This window comes from Acomys russatus, chromosome 1, assembly GCF_903995435.1.
Source record: "Acomys russatus chromosome 1, mAcoRus1.1, whole genome shotgun sequence".
NCBI lineage: Eukaryota > Metazoa > Chordata > Mammalia > Rodentia > Muridae > Acomys > Acomys russatus.
This window is the reverse complement of record NC_067137.1, coordinates 63620380-63640431: the sequence shown is the minus strand read 5'-3', so window position 1 is coordinate 63640431 and position 20052 is coordinate 63620380. Positions and strand designations below refer to the sequence as shown.

At 41.2% G+C, this 20052-nt stretch overlaps 1 protein-coding gene and 1 long non-coding RNA gene across 2 annotated transcripts in view; one reads left to right on the top strand and one right to left on the bottom strand.

The window, feature by feature from the left end:
• Nubpl (NUBP iron-sulfur cluster assembly factor, mitochondrial) overlaps nt 1–20052 on the bottom strand; it is a 162626-nt gene that overhangs the window by 78472 nt on the left and 64102 nt on the right. The gene's annotated exons all lie outside the window — the stretch shown is intronic.
• LOC127189271 (uncharacterized) lies at nt 4548–6302 on the top strand. The gene is made up of 4 exons (XR_007830642.1): nt 4548–4833; nt 5149–5323; nt 5359–5428; nt 5569–6302. It is a non-coding gene; the product is annotated as an uncharacterized LOC127189271 (long non-coding RNA).

Genomic DNA, 20052 nt, shown 5'->3' with positions numbered 1-20052 from the left:
GACTCCTTTTTAATGTCTTCTTCTACAGCAGGTTTCTGTATGATCCCTAAAATGGCCCTTAGTGTTAGTTTTCCCTCCCTATATTCCCTTCCCCTTCTTGTTTAATGTCTCCTCACTACTAAATATACTATTTCCCTTTCCTTGGGAGATCCTCCCTTCCCACTAGTACTTTATGCTATATCTAACCTCTGTGGTCATATGAATTGCAACCTGCTTATCAAAGGCTTAACAGCTAACACCCATTCATAAGAAAATACATGTCATATTTATCTTTTGAGGTCTAGGTTACCTTACTCAGAATGATTTTTCCCCTGTATCCATCCATTTACTCTCAATATTCATGATCTTTTCTAACAGCTGAATAATATTCCATTGTGTCAATATCACATTTTCATTATCTACTTACCTATTAATGGACATCTAGGCTGTTTTCAATTTCTGACTATTGTATATAGAGCAGCAATGAAATGGTTACGCAAATGTCTCTGTAGTAGGGTGTAGAGTCCTTTGGGTATATGCTCAAGAGTGGTATAGCTCTATTTCCGGCTTCCTGAGGAACTGCTATATTTTTTCCATAGGGGTTGTACAAGGCTACACTCCCAACAGCAATGGATAAGTGTCCCCTTAATCCATATCCTCACCAACATTATCATTTTTTTAATGATCTTGGCCATTTCTGACTAATGGAAGATAAAATATCAAGTTGTTTTGGTTTGCATTTCCCTGAAAACTTAGGATGCTGAAGGCTTCTTTAACTGTTCTCAGCCATTTGAGATTCCTCTATTGAGAATTATTAGTTGTGTACTCCATTTTTAAATTGGGTTCTTTTCTTGATCCTAGGCTCTTTAGTTTGTTAAATATTTTAGATATGTAACTGGTAAAGTTTTTCCCATTCTACAGCCTGCTGATGGTGTCCTCTGTCATATGTTCCAATTTTATGAGGTCCCATTATTACTTGTTGGCCTTGGTACCTAGGCTATCAGTGTTCTGTTAAGAAAGTCTTTTCCTGTGCCAGTGAGTTCAAGCCTATTCCTTATTTCATCTGCTATCAGATTCGGGGAATCTGACCTCCTAGTGCTTACAACATTTGGAGTTGTTTCATGTATGGTGATAAATATCGGTCTGTTTTAATTCTTCTTCGTGCAGCCAGCCCTCCAGTTTGACCAGCAGTGTTTGTTGAAGATACTGTCATTCTTCCAGTGTGTGTCTTCATATCTTGATAGTTTTATTTCATTCAACTGTCTGTTTTCATGGTCTTCATCCTGTCATTTATTCATATTCTCTGTTTGTTCCTGGTAACATTTATTGCTATTTAAAAATCACTGCCTTATACATCAACTGGGTTGCTTTTCTCAGGAAACATTACTGTGGGAACACTGGTTTTCGGTTGACTTACTGTCTTGGCTATTCATATTGTTTGTGGTTTTGCTATGAGACACAGAGCCCTGGGGTTAAGTTGTTTAGCATCTCTTGGTTAGAGATCTTATCTCCCCTTTGGCAAATGTGGTTTGGATCTCTGTTTTCTGTTACCCCAGCTTATCAGGTTGTAGACAGCTGAATGGGGCCTAGGGTTCAGCCTTGGGACAATTCAATATTGTTGCTCAAAATGAGTATCAGAAGTAGTCCCAGCTCAGCTAGGGCTAGGTGTGGTCTTTAAGCCCGAAGACACTGACGGCCAATCCTCCAGCTTCAGAGAAAGACCCTCTGTACTTCTTTGGCAGCAGGAAATAGAACCGTCAGTGTGAGTCTAAAGTGGAGTGAGGGTAGGGGAGCAGAGGGCAGACTGCAGGGATGGGCTGATACAGCAGTGTGAGTCTGGGTACCTACCAGGAGAGGGCAGTAGGAGGGTGGGCCATAGAGATGGACAGTGTTGGTAGAGTAACTATAGGGTTCCTACCTTAAGACAGGAGCTGGAAAGTGAGTCTATTCATAGGTTCTTATTTTATTTTATTTTTTTAAGATTTATTTATTATGTATACAGTGTAAAGACTGCACACCAGAAGAGGATACCAGATCTCATTATAGATGGTTGTAAGCCATCGTGTGGTTGCTGGGAATTAAACTCATGACCTTTGGAAAGCAGCCAGTGCTCTTAACCTCTGAGCCATCTCTCCAGACATAGATTCCTTTTTTAAATTGATAAATATGAATCTAAAAATCAACAGTGGCTTACTTTCATACTGGGACCATGGGTTATTATATGTTTTACTCTTGAACATTTTTCTGATTAATACTACCAATATGCGATTTTTTATTTAGGCAGTAAAATGAACATTTTTTGAGCCTCTGAACCTAAAAACAGTCCTTAAAGTTTCCTAAGTCTATAGCTACCCCATAGAAGAACTGACATAATAAAATCCTAAGCCCATCACAGGCTCTACATGGGAAACTAAACTCACAGCAAACTGAATATCAGGGGGTTGGGGGACAGGGGAGGAAGTTGTTTCTCTTAAGAAAAAGCTACCTCAATTTAAATGTATAAGTAGATAATTTACCATTTATTAATGTTTTAGCATTTCTTAGTAGTTACTACCCAGTTATAGTTACTGCCTAGATTCGAGAAGTAAAGCCCATTTCTCAAATGGCTTAAGGTAACAGCCAGGGAGCACTGTGAGGCCTCTTGCTCTTCTTTCCCTCGTCCCCCTTCTCCTCCACCTATTTCCTCCTTCCCTCTCCCTGTTGCCCTCCTCTCATCTCTCTATGACCCACTGGCACAGGACTGGCTCCATTGCTAAGAGTCCCCCTATGCCCAGAGTCCACAAGTAACAAATCTTTTCACCTGGAATTCCAGGGAGAACACAAGGGCACGCTCCCTATGCTACAGTGTCTCATGGTCAGGCAAGCATAAACTGGGAAGATGTCAAATAAATGTCAAGAGTATGCACCAGTATAAACATGTTTCCTGCCTGATCACAACTAACAACTAGGCCTTGGGTTGTTAGTTAGATAAAGGTAGAATCCTGTGAAAGGCACACAGTAAGCCCTCAGGATTAGTTTTTCATTTCCCATTAAATAAAGCTGATAGTAACTCTGCTCCTAGAACCCTAATTTAGAGGGGAATTCTCCAAACACAGGTATGGCTATGTCCATACACCTGCAACTTTAAAGAGAATGCAGTATAAGCCTATTATTTCATTCTGTGTAGTCATGCAAAGAAAAAGATTTATTTTGTCCATATTCAATTTCAATTACTCAAGTTCATTTGATATACAGCAGACACTATATGCTGAAGAAGCAGCTCAGCAAATATTAATCTTTTTATTTGTACATGCCAGCTTTCTTGAAAAAAAAAACCTTGACTCCCAAGTTCTAAATTTAGAGTTACAAAGAAATCTTGACCTAGCAGAGATAAGTCTATCACAGAAGTAAATGGTCTTGACATTCTCATCCCTGAATGGGAAAAAAACCAAATTGGACAAGCAATGCATTAACTCCATTCATTAAACAGAAAATGAAAATGCATTTTAACTCTAATTTTACTCGGTAATTTGCTATAAGATTGGGGTAGTACTTATCTGAGTAGTAAGGAAGCAGCAAAAAGCTGCTGTCAGAATAATATTCTTAGCCACTCAAAACAAACAAACAAACAAACAAAACAAAAACTGAGTACTGTCCAGAAAGAAAAGAAAAAGGCTGCAATATGGGAATACACAAGTGAAGGGATAACAATCAGGATGTAATCTGAATAAATTATAATAAAAAATGAGGGAAAAGTGGGTTCCCAGCAACCGGATGCAGTGATGCACGGCTATAATCCCAGCACCAAGGGAGGCAGGGGCAGGCAGACCTCTGTGAGTTCGAGGCCAGCCTGGTCTACAAAGCCAGGATAGCCAAGGCTACACAGAGAAACTCTGTCTCAGAAAAACAAAACAAACAAACAAACAAACAAAAAGGTGGGTTTCCATTTTAGATGACTAGAAATATAGTTTGATTCACTTGACTCAAATTACTTATTACCTTATTTGTATTTTTTTCCATTAAAACACACTGGCAGAGGACAGTTTTTCTCTAGGTCTCTTATAAATAAGCCTGGGGATGAACGGCAGCAACTGGCTCATTAAATAAATATAACAAAACTGACTGAGGTCAAATAGTGAGGCGGCAGCAGGCCTGGGAGGATGGCCAGATCTCCTTCCATGAAGTCTGGAGCCCTTCCACAGCAGGACTGCAATTCCCAGAGAATGATGCCAGGAATGCACGTTAGCATGCCACTGTGACACCAAGGACACACACTATGGCTTTCAACCCTATAAGCTGCCGCAAATGTGTGGCTACCATCACGTAGGATGGAGCAGGCAAAGTCTCTGAAATAATCGCACCACATACAAACACATCTCAGAAATCTGCCACAGCAATTAGCCACCAGAATCACAGTATGTTTCTGTGGTGTGATGTCCATTTCCATGGAAACAGGAAAAGGAGTGAGAGGCAGCCAAGAGAAGAGATGTCAGAACTTGTCAGGTTCAGAAGCTGGGGCCGAGAGCTGAAAATACCTTTTTTTTTTTTTAAACAAACAGAATCAGCTGACTTCTGGCACTAAATCAATTCTCAAGTTGGGCAATGTCAGTCTGCTTAGAGAAGCAGAAAGCTGAAAAGGGAGCCTAGGTTTTATTTTTAAACGCTGAAATTAAGGGAGAAGACAAAGTAGAAAAGAGCTGTTGGAAAGTCTAAATTTCTAAAACATAAGGATACAAATTCTGTTTCCAGTTTCACGGAGTGAAGATAAGACCCTCTTGCCATGGTGAAGGAAGACTGGGCCCATCGCAGGGCTCTGCAGGATGCAGGATAGAGAGCAGAGTTGCAGGAGTCAGAGGCAGAGCTCCAGAAGCAGAGGTGCAGCAGTCAGAGCCAGAGCTCCAGAAGCAGAGGTGCAGGAGTCAGAGGCAGAGCTCCAGAAGCAGAGGTGCAATAGTCAGAGGCAGAGCTCCGGAAGCAGAGGTGCAATAGTCAGAGGCAGAGCTCCAGAAGCAGAGGTACAGCAGTCAGAAGCAGGGCTCCAAAAGCAGAGGTGCAGCAGTCAGAGGCAGAGCTCTAGAAGCAGAGGTGCCACAGTCAGAGCCAGAGCTCCAGAAACAGAGGTGCAGCAGTCAGAGCCAGAGCTCCAGAAGCAGAGGTGCAGCAGTCAGAGCCAGAGCTCCAGAAGCAGAGGTGCAGCAGTCAGAGGCAGAGCTCCAGAAGCAGAGGTGCAGCAGTCAGAGCCAGAGCTCCAGAAGCAGAGGTGCAGCAGTCAGAGCCAGAGCTCCAGAAGCAGAGGTGCAGCAGTCAGAGGCAGAGCTCCAGAAGCAGAGCTGCAGCAGTCAGAGGCAGAGCTCTAGAAGCAGAGGTGCCACAGTCAGAGGCAGAGCTCCAGAAGCAGAGCTGCAGCAGTCAGAGCCAGAGCTCCAGAAGCAGAGCTGCAGCAGTCAGAGGCAGAGCTCTAGAAGCAGAGGTGCCACAGTCAGAGGCAGAGCTCCAGAAGCAGAGCTGCAGCAGTCAGAGGCAGAGCTCCAGAAGCAGAGGTGCCACAGTCAGAGGCAGAGCTCCAGAAGCAGAGGTGCAGCAATCAGAGGCAGACCTCCAGAAGCAGAGGTGCCACAGTCAGAGGCAGAGCTCCAGAAGCAGGGTGCACCTCCTTTCCAGGTGCTGCAAGGCCTCACCAGCACCTATGTGGGTGAGTTGCCCAGAACGCTTTCCCAAAGGAGGTGGCATCCAGGCTGAGACATGCGTGTGAGATGAAGCTACCCTAGAGACCCCTCCAGAAGAAGCAACCACTCAGAGGCAAGAGGAAGCAAAAGGAACTAAGAAGCAGTGGATGCTTCAAAGCTGGACCAGAATGGCAGTGGGGAAACGCACCATGGCCAGACCAAGCAGGGCTGCATTTCCAGAGTAAGATTTTGAACTTTTGTCCAGAAAACAAGGTGCCACTGAAGCATCTGAGTCAGGCAAGTGACCTGACAGGATGTGCACCAGGGGGAGGTCAGTGAGGCCAGCTCAGCTTACGGGAGACATGGCACAGAACAGGTGTAAAGGAAGACCACCCTGATGACAGAAAGGGATGGACTGTGCGACAGTAGGAGCGGGAAAGTGGGGTACAGTAAGCATGTCCTATGGATTGCTGGGCAATGCTAACAATCATCTCTGCTTTCTCTCTGGGAAGAGTCACAGCTTCCTCTTGCACACATTCCTACTGCCTGGGGAGCTAAAGGCAAGTAATCCTAGAATGGGACATGTGACAAGCAAGGTGTTCCTGACAGCCAATTTTAAAGGCAGTTTTCATGTATCTTTTATCATATCACTTAAGACGATTCTTGCTATACCACACAGTGCAGTAAATGGGAAAAGTAATAGAAACTAGCTTAAAGCATGAATGACTATTTCAAACCCAAAGGCATCTTTAGCTTGTGTTTGCCACAAATCTACAGATTCTTCACTTCCAGATGATTATAACTGCAAAGCAGAGATCAAGTGTTCCCCTCCCCACTGTGAACACCCCATGTGAACACACAGAGGCACCCCTTGACTAGGCCCTGTGTGAAGTGATGAAACGCACACAACCAAGCACTGAAACCCAGGTCAGATGGACCAGGATCACCCTAAGCCAGGACCAATGACAGAACTTAGCAAAATAGTCCTTGCTGCTCACCTGGCAGCATTCTCATGGCAGTGTCTTAGATGATGAAAGTGAACCCCCCCAAAGGACTGGTGATCAGCAGAGTCAAAGAGAAATATTAACCTACGTCTTATTTGTCATTTAAGGAAACAATCTTATGTATTCACTAATATGCCATATTGCAAATAAAAAGTGTTCATATTTTTAACAAGTTAATCATACTTCTACCCAAAGGGCACTTGTAGATTTCTCTAGTAGCCTGCAGCAGCGTGGGAGTAAGACTAAAGAAAGCACATACACATATGCATGCAATCATATTTTTTTCAAAATATAGGATACCTGCATACACATAATGAGACTTTTGGGTTGAGATTCCAGTCTAAATATAAAATACATTATATAACTCATACACCTGATATACATAGTTTGAAGTGTTATAGGTTTAATATATCTACATGTTTACTATAAATTGCCAGTTGAGGTACTAAAAACTTTTGAATTTTAGAACACTCCAAATTTTTAATTTTCCGATTTGAGATCTTCAACGTGTATTTCTCTGTAGTAAAGACTTTAACCTTCTCTATGAATGCCACAAATCATGGGTGTTTGAGCTCAGCTCTGACAGTGACCTCTAAGGTCTCTGCTTGCTCACAAGCCCTGAGCTAGCTATAGAGTAACGTGAGTCATGCCTGAAAGCCAGGAGACTCCCGCAGGGATCAGCCACCTGAATAATGAATTATGTCTCAAGCCTTGAGTTCCAATAAACCCTTCAAGATCCTGTGGGGAACTGTCATACATCACTGCAAAGAGAAGACAATGAAACGCTGCATCTCGTAACTTACCAGACCTAGGCTATGCGTCTCTTCCCTTGGCTGATTTTAATATGTATTCTTTTCCTGTTAATAAACTATAAGAAGTGGTACAAACAGCTATCCGCAGGTTCAGTGAGGCCTTCTAGCCAACTCTTGCACCTAAAGGAAGCGCTGAGCTTTCACTGTAGAGAGTCGGTACTGGGCCCTCTAATTCATGCTTTGATCTGCACTGTTCTCCCTGTATCTACCTAGTCACAGGACTTAGTGATTTGAAAAGGACCCAATGACTGATGTTAGCTAAAAATTGTCCCTCAATAGGAAGTAATCATAGAACTGCTAATGGTTACCTGCTTCCATAAATCCCTGGAACCACTACAGACATTGTGATGCTTATGTTTGTCTGTCAACTTGTTGAATCTAGAATCACTACAGAGGCAAGTCCCCAGGCATGTACTATCTAGAAAAGGGTAGGCTCTAGGCATGTCCATGAAGGATTACCTAGATTAGGGTTACTGACTGTGGGTAGCACTATTAAATGGTCCTGGGCTGAATGAGAGGAAAATGAGCTGAAACTAGGATTTATCACTTTCTGGTCTGATTGCACCTGCAGTGTGACCAGATACCTCAAATTCATGACTTCCCCACTATGACTATCTCTATTGTCACACTGGGGGCCATGACTTTCCCACCATCATTGATTATACCATTACCCTGGGAACAACTAAACCATCACACTGAGAACAACTGCACCATCACACTGGGAACAACTGAACCATCATCACACCAGGAACAACTATATTGTCACAATGGAAACAACTGTTCCATCACACTGGCAATAACTGCACATCACACCAGGAACAAATGCACCATCACACAGGGAACAACTGTACCATCACACTGGAAACAACTGCACCATCACACAGGGAACAACTGTACCATCACACAAGGAACAACTGCACCATCACACAGGGAACAACTGCACCATCACACAGGGAAACAACTGCACCATCACACAGGGAACAACTGTACCATCACACAGGGAACAACTGCACCATCACACAGGGAACAACTGTACCATCACACAGGGAACAACTGCACCATCACACAGGGAACAACTGCACCATCACACAGGGAACAACTGCACCATCACACAGGGAACAACTGTACCATCACACAGGGAACAACTGTACCATCACACAGGGAACAACTGTACCATCACACAGGGAACAACTGTACCATCACACAGGGAACAACTGTACCATCACACAGGGAACAACTGTACCATCACACAGGGAACAACTGTACCATCACACAGGGAACAACTGTACCATCACACAGGGAACAACTGTACCATCACACAGGGAACAACTGTACCATCACACAGGGAACAACTGCACCATCACACAGGGAACAACTGTACCATCACACAGAGAACAACTGTACCATCACACAGGGAGCAACTGCACCATCACACAGGGAACAACTGTACCATCACACTGGGAGCCAATGTAAACCCTTTCTCCCTTAATTGACTTTCTCACAACAAAAGAAAAAGTAATTCAGAAAGCACATCCAGTATACAGTGGGTATCTACCACCACTGCTCTATCCTTAGAATAATACTTGTTCTGTGTAACTGAGAAATGCAGTGTCTAGCTGCTATGCAACCAAGTGCAAATAGTAAACAAGGTAAAAACAATTTTAATTCAGTTTTGTGAGTTTTTTTAAATTTATGATAACTACATATTTATGGAGTATCAAACAGAATTCTGACATATTTGATACCACGGAATGATTAAGTTAAGCTAGCAAGCATACCCTTTACTGTATATACTTCCTTTGGTGATAGAAACATTTAAAATTTAATCTCCTAGCTATTAAATTTATAAATGAATTATATTACTATCGGTACTGAAGTAATAACAAAAAATTATCAGCTTTCTATTATCAAACACAACAGAAAAGACTGTAATTTGCCTTTATATAAAAACTTCCCCAAATAACATATTACCTGTGCTAATAAAAATGCAATTGACAATGAGTGAAGATGGAGTATTAAGTAATGAATACCAAAGTATGGAGATTTACAAAGACACTTTCTCAGAAATGCTACCTAAATTATGAAGTATAGGGTCAGAGAAATGGCTCAATAGATAAAGATACTTGTCACCAAGCTGACAACCTGAGTCAGATGGCCAGAGCCCACATGGTGAAGGAGAGAACCAACTTCTGCAAGTTGTTCTCAGGCCTCAGGCCTCCATACATTGTGGTACATACACCACAAAATAAGCATAATATTTTAGATTATTAAATATAAAACAAAAACTTCAACCAGACTACAAAAAAACTCAATCATTTTAATGTCAATTCGTATTTCAGAGATTATGCAAATGTGCTTATACTCTTTTTTAAAAAAAAATTAGAACTTTCAAAAATTTAGATGTACATTTTAGTTAAGAGCCCAGAGAACTGGTGAGATATACCATATGCATTCTGCCACAGTTATTTATTTTACCTGTGTTTGCCTCAGTTTCCTCATTTTTAAAACCAGAATAGTATTATTAGAATTGTGTGGGTTAAAAGAAATATTATACATGAGCAAAATAAGATTTAGCACATAAGCTAGGTGCAGTAGCGCATGCCTGTAATTCCAGCACTCAGGGAAGCAGAGGCAGGCAGATCTCTATGAATTCAAGGAGAGCCTAGTCCACAAAGTGTGTCCAAGACAGCCAAAACTACACAAAGAAACTCTATCTTGGTGGGAGGTGGGGGAGTTGGGGAGAGATTTGGCACATACCAAACATTTACTGATAAGTAGATAATTTGGGCAGAATAGAATTGCCTGAGGATAGCGCATTAATTCAATCTATTTAATTGATGCTTTCTACATTCAAGTAACACTCAAGATTTTGACTCTACTAATATATGAACTATAAAGATCTAACATTGGTTTGCATGGCCACACAGGTAAGACAAACACACAGGCATACAAGAGAAATAACAACAGTAAAAAAATTTTTAAATGCCCATTTGCCATTAATTTTGTTGGATGGTTTATAAACACCAACAATATTATGTAAAGCAACTAACAAACACATATGAATGAAATAGCACAGCTATTACTCTCAATTGTGAATAATCACACATTAACAGTGTTTTGAAACTGTAAGAGTAGGTTGACAGTAAACTAAAGGATCTTTGGGGCCCAAGTTTCATAACTTTTTTATTTACAGCAAAATTCCCAAAATCTAAATAATTGAAGGAAGGTGTGTTGTGGAAGAATGTCTTGAGTGGATGTAACAACTGTCAATAAAGTTCTGTTTAGCCAATCAGCTGGGCAGAAGAATAGGAAGTGGAAGGTGGGACTTCCTGGAGAGGGGCAAGAGCCAAGATTTGACAGTTGATGGTTAGAGGAATGGTTGACAGTGGATTGTGAAGGAGGAAGAAGCATTGGGAGATCAGATTGGCAAGTGCTTAGGATATATGTATGTTATAAGGTTTAGAGTAGTTTATGTTAGTTTAAGAGTAGAATAGAATCAGTTTAGATTCTGCCCAGCATAGTGCTGGCAGCCTTAAAGTATGTTTTAGACTCTGTGTCAGTTATCGGCTTCATAGGCCAAACCGATACAATTTATTGCAACAGTGTGTAGCAGTAAAATAGGTTGTCTTAAAAAGTAATACTGACTAGAAATTATCATAATGAGTGAGTTCACCCAGAAGCAAAAAGAGACAAACTGTATATACTCACTTATATCAAAACACTAGTCCAAGGAATACATACCATGAAAATCTTTACTTACCAAGAAAGTGGGTCAGAGGAGAGGACATCTGATTGAGACTTTAGGCAAGAGTAGCATGGAAGAAAGAGGAAATAGTAGGACCCACAGGGTCCTGGAAACCTACAAGAAGAACTTTATGACAGGCAGATCTAGATCCTGGGGTCCTCCTCAAACTAAGGCACCAGCCAAGGAGAACATAGGCAGTAAGCTTCGAACCCCTACCAAGACCTAGCCGACGAACATGATACTCTCCACCGTTGAGTGGAGAGTGAGATCTGACTCTCACACGAACTCTGGTGCCCCTTTTCTGACCATGTCCCCCGGATGGGGAGACCTGGTGGCACTCAGAGGAAGGATAGCTAGTTACCAAGAAGAGACTTGATATTCTGAGAGCATATATAGGGGGAGGAGGTCTCCCTCGGTCACAGACATAGGGGAGGGGAGAAGGGGAGAAATGGGAGGGAGGGAAGAATGGGAGGAAACAGGGGAAGGGCTAACAATCTAGATGTAATATGAATAAATTAATTTAAAAAGTCAAAAAAATAAAAATTTAAAAATTTTTTAAAAAGTAATACTGACAGTCTTTCAAATGACTGAAAACAGGAGAATTTGCTTTAGGAAAAATAATCTATCTGGCCACCTTTCAGTATGTGATAAGGGAAAAAATAACATTGGTGATATGGGACATACACAAAACAGGGCTCAGCATAAAGAAATAATAACAGAAAGAAAACCGAAATAACACCCTGCATGCTATCAGACCACCGTGGACTAAAACTATCAACAACAAACAGAAACAGCAGAAAGTTCAAACTCACGGAAACTGAACAACTCACTACTGAATGAAAAATAGGGCAAGAAATAAAGACTTTCTAGAACTGAATGAAAATGAGTATACAATGTTTTCAAACTTATGGGACACAATGAAGGAGGTTCTAGGAGACAAATTCATAGAACTAAGTGCCTACATTTAAAAAATGGAGAGAGATCTCACACTAGTGACTTAACAGCACACGAGAAAGCTCTAGAATGAAGAGAAGAAATCATACCCCAAAAGGAGAAGATGACAAGAAATAATCAAGCTCAAGGATGATATCAATTTTTTAAGAAAAGAAGAAAGAAACAAAAATACAAAGAATGAACAAATCAAAGAGTTGGTTCTTTGTGAAATTTAAGATTGACACTTATCCTAATTAACTAAAAGGTGGAGAATATCCAAATTAATACAATTAGCAATAAAAAGGGGGGATATAAAAACAGACACTGAGGAAATCCAGAGAATCATAAGGACATACTTTAAAAACCTATACTCCAAAAAATTGGAAAACCTAAAAGAAACAGGTAATTTCCTCACTACTTACCATTCACCAAAATTAAATTAAGATCAAACAACCAACTGAAACAGACCTATAAGTCCTAGTGAGCTAAAAGTAAATCTATTAAAAGTCTCCCAAACAAAAGAAGCCCTGGGCCAGATGGTTTTAGCACAGAATTCTACCAAAATTTCAAAGAAGTGTTAATGCCAATACTCCTCAAATTATTCCACAAAATAGAAACAGAAGGAGCATTGACCAATTCATTTTATGAGGCCACAGTTACTCTGATTCCCAAATGACATAAAGACTCAATCAAGAAGGAGAATTGCAGACTAATTTCCCAAATGAACATAGATGCAAAAATAGTCAATAAAATACTTGCAAACCAAATCTCAGAACACATAAAAAGATCATCAACCAGAGCTAGGCTTCATCCCTTTGGTGCAGAGATGGTTCAATATACAAGAAAATCAGTAAATGTAATCCACCACATAAACCAACTGAAAGAAAAAAACAAAAACAAAAACCTCACTTAATCATCTCTTTAGATATAGAAAAGGCCTTTGACAAAATCCAATTCTCCTTCAGGGGACATACCTCTACATAATAAAGGTAGTTTACAGCAAACCTATAGCCAACAACAACTTACATGGGGAAAAACTGAAAACAATTCCACTAAATCAGGAATGAGATAGGTTGTCCACTCTCATGCCTATTCAATATAGTATTTGAAGTCTTAGCTAGAGCAATAAGGAGGTCAAAGGGACACAAATTGGAAAAGAAAAAGTCAAAGCAAGCTGGGCAGGCCAAGGGGAGCAAGCCAGTTAGTAGCCTTTCTCCATAGCCACCACTTCCTGCTTCCAGATTCCTACCTTGACCTCCTGCCCTGGGTTCCCTTGAGAATAGACTGGGGTGTGAAAGCCTGAGACAAATCATTTCTTTTCCAAGCTCTCCAAGCAACAGAAACTGAACTACACGTGATAAAAATCAAATATATGTCTATCAGCATTCAAACAATCACCAGAAAAAGATACTGTACCTCAACCTAAAAACCATGGTCTTAAGATACATCACTATTTTATGTAGCATCCAGAAAGAAAGAAGAAGAAAAAAGGTAAAATTAAAAGAAAATGCTAACAGTGACACAGACAATGTCATGATGTTATTTATTATAAAATTCACTCTGCTTTCAGAAGTATTACAAACAGAAATCAAGGTATCTTTTTCTTATTTGTTATAATTTATTTCTATTACATCCCAATTGTTATCCCTTGCTTGTAGCTTCCCATTCCTACCCTGCCTCCCTCTTCTACCCTACTCCCCTCCCCTAGGCCTCTGACATGGGAGGGGGAGAGGCAAGGTTTCTTAATAACAACCACAGTATCTTCTTATGAAGAAAAAAGCAGTCTCAGTTGTATGAAGCCCCCAACACCATCCATAACTCCTCAGAGCCTTCTTAGGATCTTTTCAAGACTACATGTGACTTAAGGAACTCCAGTGGGCTTCAGACATCTGACCCTGAGCCCTGAGCCCTCATCTGCACCTAGAGACAGGTAAGCCCTTGCCTGTCCACCAGAGACCGCAGCTCTGCAAAGCCCTCCTGACGGATCAGCAAGTAATCTCAAATGACCTTGAAGGCATCTTCATTATCATTGACAAGACGTAAGTTCTCCTGCTACACAGACTCAGTTCAAACCATTCCAAGTTAGTCTTCAACATCTATACACATCTGCCCCCAAAAAAGAGAATTGCTTAGAAAAGAGATTCTTCTGGATGTATCCAAGGGAGAAATGGACTATTACTAAGGTTTGGCAATTAGCCTCTTTTTTAAATTGATTCAGTTCAAAGGGAAATTATTTAAGCCTTACTGGTTCCTGCTGCTAATGAGTTATGCCTACTTCTTTCCCCCTCCTTTGATCAGTAGACCCCACTGGTGTGGCACAGTTTCTAACAACACTTCATTTTGTACTAATTTTGACTGCTGGCCTTCATTAAGGGAGAAACTGCCATTTTATCATTTCTCATAAAAAAGAAGATACACTACTGACTCACATTAGAGCTATAACTATAACCTTCCATTAAAATAAAATGGCTGCCCCAAGACCTCTACATCATTACTGTGCTCTGGTACACAGAGAAGGAAATGTGGACGTCTGCAGTAGTGAGACCACATTGGTAACTTGGAGTTCCTGGTGTTTTGTTGTTGGTTTTCTACATTAGGTCCTGGTATTAGACCACATTCTCTATTTTGTTCTAATCTCCCTTACTTGAGTAGTTATGTATCAGAAACACCAATAACTGAAATCTGTAGTTAAACCCTATATCTTTGTATCTAAGACAAACTGGAGGCAAGGATCCATTGTGAAGGTAAAGACTGACTCTCCATACGAGCATGCTGAGAATGAAAGCTGATACGATGGGATAAAGCCCAGACCAAATCCATTTCTCCCTAGGAAGCACTGTGTCAGCAATAAGGAGGCAAATTCACACCCTGAGAAGGCCTACCAACAGCTCAGAACACATTTGCCACTGGAAATTATACCCAAGACGAGCAAAGGCTTTGGTTGGGAAGCATGGGAAAGACCAGGTCAGAAACAACATGGAAGTGAAAAGCTCTGCAGCAGAAGACTATGAAAAGGGTAAGAAGGCAGCCATGCCACAGAAGTCCACGGGAAGAAACAGCTACTGCCATCCAAAGGGAAAACAGAAGAGGACATGACAGTTTTAGTGTGCTGGACAGCACATGATCTGCCTCTCAAGAGACATAAAACCCAGAGAAAACACCATGGCCAGTTAGAGTAAAGTGCCTTCATCTCTAAAGGAGGCCAAGGTGGGGTGATGTGAGGCCAACTGGTGACAGCGCAGCAGAGCCTAGCCCAGGCAAACACAATGAGAAAGACAGCACATGGCCTTCCCTGAGCTCCCAGAGGCAGCATGCTCCCAGTCCCACAAGCTGCGTAATACTACACAGGACCAGAAGTGACTGGCACAGTAAAGCAACAATGTTCCTTTTTCCACAGCTGATTGCTTTGCTTTGTTTCTATTCCTTTCTTGATTAAAAAAAAAAGTTACCCATCTAGTGCTTCAGATCATGAAGTAGTTTTACTAGGTAAAAACTGTCTCTCCCATGCCTTACTGGGGGCCAGAGACAGACAGAGATTAGTGAAGGAATGACCGGTCTACTCTAATGCTTGAGCAATTTGGCACAGACAACTTGGAAATAGTTGGTGGCGGCCTAAAAGAACTGTAATGGGTTGTGGTCCTAAAATCTATTACAGCAACATGCAGAAACAACTGTGCAGGACAGTGTTCAAAACTACAAACATAAGCACTGTCATCACTGTGCTTTGAAGGCATCTCCGATAATTAAAGGGGAAAGAGCATTTTAGGAGGAAGAAATACCAGCAATTAATACCCATAGGCTGCTTCTACCTCTTCGGGCAGCTTATTCTTTGGAAGCTGACCACAGGGTTTCCTCTCTGACATGGAGCCTAAATAAGACTGCAGCATGTTATCCTACAGCAAACCCACCAGCCATCCCAGCTTGTCCTCTAAGTCCCAATCTTCGTTGTCTCAACTAAAACGTTGCCCAACAGTGTTGAATGTCACACTTAAAAGTAAATAGTAGGTTTGTAACTGAAAAGTTTCACTTTACAGCTCTGATGCCTATAACTATGTCTTGTGTATTCTTCCTTCTTCAGCATCTAACCAACACCCCAAGCAGCAAACGGCAACTTCTGAAAATGGCAAAAAGCCTTAGGACATACTAAAAGCACAGCAGGAATTATTTTGCTGGTATCAGCGAAATAAATAATCGGCTAATGAATGAATGCATGATCTCTAAAAGATTAATCAAACTAGGCTTCTTCCTTTAAAATGCCTTTTTTAAAAAAGGAAGTTGGGCATGGTGGCACATACCTTTAGTCCCAGCACTCAGAGGCAGAGGCATACAAATCTCTAAGAGTTCAAGGCCAGCCTGGTCTACATAGTGAGTTCCATGACAGTCAGAGCTACAGAGTGAGATCCTGTCTCAAAAAACAAAACAAAACAACAACAACAAACAAGAATTGCTTTAGTCATAATACATTTCTCTAATCTTATTCTAATCTATACTTTTAATTTGGAAAGGGAAACGGAGCCCTCCCCCATTTTCTAAGGATTTACTGTTCTGCCAGAATAGCATGCAGTATTGTCCAGCTGGCTGGGACACTGGTACTCTAACAAGCTCTAACATGGTTTACTGAGGACACCTTTGAGATTGCCAGGCACACTCTGGGGTCTCTGGGTGCTACACCATGCTGTTACTTACATAGCTCAGCTGGTAGAGCAGAGGCCTGCAGGACTTATGCTTCAGAGAGATCCATCAAATCTCCTTTAAATAGAAAGAGTACCTACTGGAGTAAACGGCACAAGGTGGAGTGAATATGGTCAGACACCCAGTGACTTCACCTGCAAAGCAATGTGTTCTCAGAGAACCCTGACCCCTCAAAGGCAATATAATTTCTTGGTGTATTTTGATGCAGCTAACTTAATTGTCTTAAAATTATCATTTAATATTGTATCTCTTTGCTTAATTGTCTAAGGACCTTTGAAACTTACTGTGTAACGAAGTATTTTATATTACTTATTTGTCAAAAGGAGAAAAATGAATCATCTCCTTGGAAACTGGCTGACTATGAATGACAACAAAGTTATATGCAGCACTGTTTCCTTGCCTCCATATATCACAGCAGTCACAGATTCCAGCAGCTATCACTACTATCCAATAGAAAGAATTTTAGAATCTAACTCAGTTAAATGCAAATACTTACAGCTACTAACCTTAAGCTGAACTCTAATAGGTACCTTCCTGTAATCTTTGGGTATAATAACAGATCTGATAGAGAAAACAGTTTGGGTTTTTTGGTTGGTTGGTTGGTTTGGTTTTGGTTTTGGTTTTTTGAGACAGGGTTTCTCTTTGTTATCTTGGCTGTCCTGAACTCACTTTGTAGACCAGGTTGGCCTCGAACTCACAGTCATCTGCCAGCCTCTGCCTCCCAAGTGCTGGGATTAAAGGTGTGCGCCACCACAACTGGCTAGGAGAAAACAGTTTGTATCAACTCGACAATGCATGCTTTTGCTATATAGACTTTATTCTGAAATAGTGCCGGTAATAAATTTGTATACATATTTCCACAACACATTAGTCATTACCTAATAAACCTCTATTGTTGCAAACATTAAATAAAGAAAAGAACTTGGTTAATTAAACACTAGGAAAAACTCAACTATTATAGCTTCTTGTACAGTCACTTGCCATTTGAAAAACTATGTATGGAGCTCCTTTGGCTCTTCCCATGAGTGGCACTTAGGGAGCATACACGTTTTCTTTCCCATCTAATACAGGATTAAGCAAGGCTGAGAACACACCTTACTCTAAAGTGAACTCCATTGTCAGGGAGTCACTGATACCAACTACCAAGGGGGATGGATGGCTTACTCCTATTGCAGATCAGCTAAAGTGAACCGCTTCTCTGGTTGCTAGGAAACAACCACTCATTATGCCATTATCAGAACCTGGGAGAAGAACCTGGCATCTGCTCCACATTTGGGATTCTGGAGATTGAACTAAAACCACTGAAATTGCTGCCAAAATCCCTGGGCTCTGAGTTTATGCTGTGCCGCAGCAGGCAACCCCATCCACCAGTCTTTGAAGCTTTCCCTTCTCTACTTCTTTCTTTACTGACTAAAATTATTTCCCCAAAATCCTATATTTTCAAACTCAAAGATTCTAAGAAGAGAAAAAAGCTTCCTCAGGAATCTTTTTTTTTTTTTCCTTTCTTTTTTTCCCCCTTCAGGAATCTTAACAGAGAAATTAAAAACCAGTAGTTATTCATAAAGTGAAAGGCATTAAATGTTTCTACCATTAATGATTATGATCAAAACAGGAAATAAAAACATTATTTCAAATAGAAGAATAAAAAGAAACACACGGTAATAAATTCAGTGCTGAAATGACACTCCAGCATTTATCTGCCGGGTTTTCTGTTTTTACATCCTGACATGCTTTTCTGCAGTCCATCACAGAACACACTCCCAACCATATACCATATTTATTCGCCAACCAATTTTCTCCCTTCCTTTTAACAGTGAGGTTCCAAGAAGATTGGGGGAAATATGCAGATACTGTACTAGAAACTGGCATGTAGAAACCAAGAGAATTCCAATTCTACCACTGCATTCTGAGAATTAAGATATCCTTCAGAGGCTGCTGTAAGTTGGTTAAAGTGGCTGGCAAACATTCCTTCACTGTTAGGGTGCTACCAGCAGGGTGTCATGGCATGTAATTCTGCCCACCTCCCACTCGTGCTCAGGGCAGGGCAGTGACTCCTGGCTGCACTGGAGCTCAGTAAGCAGTCCTTGGTGTAACTCTGAATTGGTCGGCAGGGGATTCGGCCTTACTGGAACAGCACACCCCGCTTCTCCCAGCCTCTTTCTTTCTTCCATATTAACAGCATCACCTCCTACTAAGGCTGCCAGACAGAGAAGGAAAATTACCGAAAACTCAATAAAGTATCAGTTTTTTAAAAGTATGGACATACCCTAAATTATCCCTTGTATGTCTAGTAAGCAAACCAGCTGGATCTCCTACAGTTACTCTGGCAGCCTGGCTCCCACTCTACTGTGTGATGCCTTGATCCTTGCTTGACTTCTTCCTCGGTGTATTAGACCTGACTTTCCTCACATAACACCATTTCCAAATTCTATTTAACTCTAGATACTTTTAAAACAGCCTCTGTTTTCTAATGCCCTGACTTGCATGCCACTTCTCACACCATCCTATCAGCTTTACGCTGGCTCCAGATTCCTCCAGACTGTGCACAAACCAGACCTTAACTACCTTGATTCTCTATTAGTTGACTGGATATTTTCTCCCTTTGGATTTTCTGTGCTGCTACTTCTAACTGGAGATCCAGCAACGTGTATGTCCATGTAGTAGTCTACATTACTGCAGATGATCACAAACACTTTGCTGTGTAGCGTCCAGTGGGCCTTGGCTGCTACACTGGGACGTGTTCCTCATCTCTTTATCGTCCTTTCTTCCTCTGGGAGAAGTTAAAAGCATTTCCTCAGCACTGCTGAGTAATTTCAGAACTCTGGGATAACATAATTAGAAATCTAACTATATGGCCCTGTCTTCAACCCAACAAATGAAAATGTTCAAGTGGGGAAAATGAGAGGGAGGCAGCTCTCTGCGTGGTTCTCAAAACACTGGAGCTTGTGAACCAATCTCACTCTCCTTCACCTTCTACTGGGAAGATCAAGGGAGAGCAATTTAATGGTACTTTTACCTCATCTGCCCTTTTCCCATTTTAGGTTTGAACTTACAATTACAGACGTCTTTCCCAAAAATATTTCACCTGTCTGACTTCTCACCCCATTCCTTTTTGCCTTTTTCATAATATTCCTCTCATTTTTGCAATCGTTCAGTTCCTTGGGAAAGTCTGCTGTCCTCTAGGAAGGAGGTGTCACACTTTGATTAGACACCATTCCTCTTTAAACTCCTGTCCACTTCCC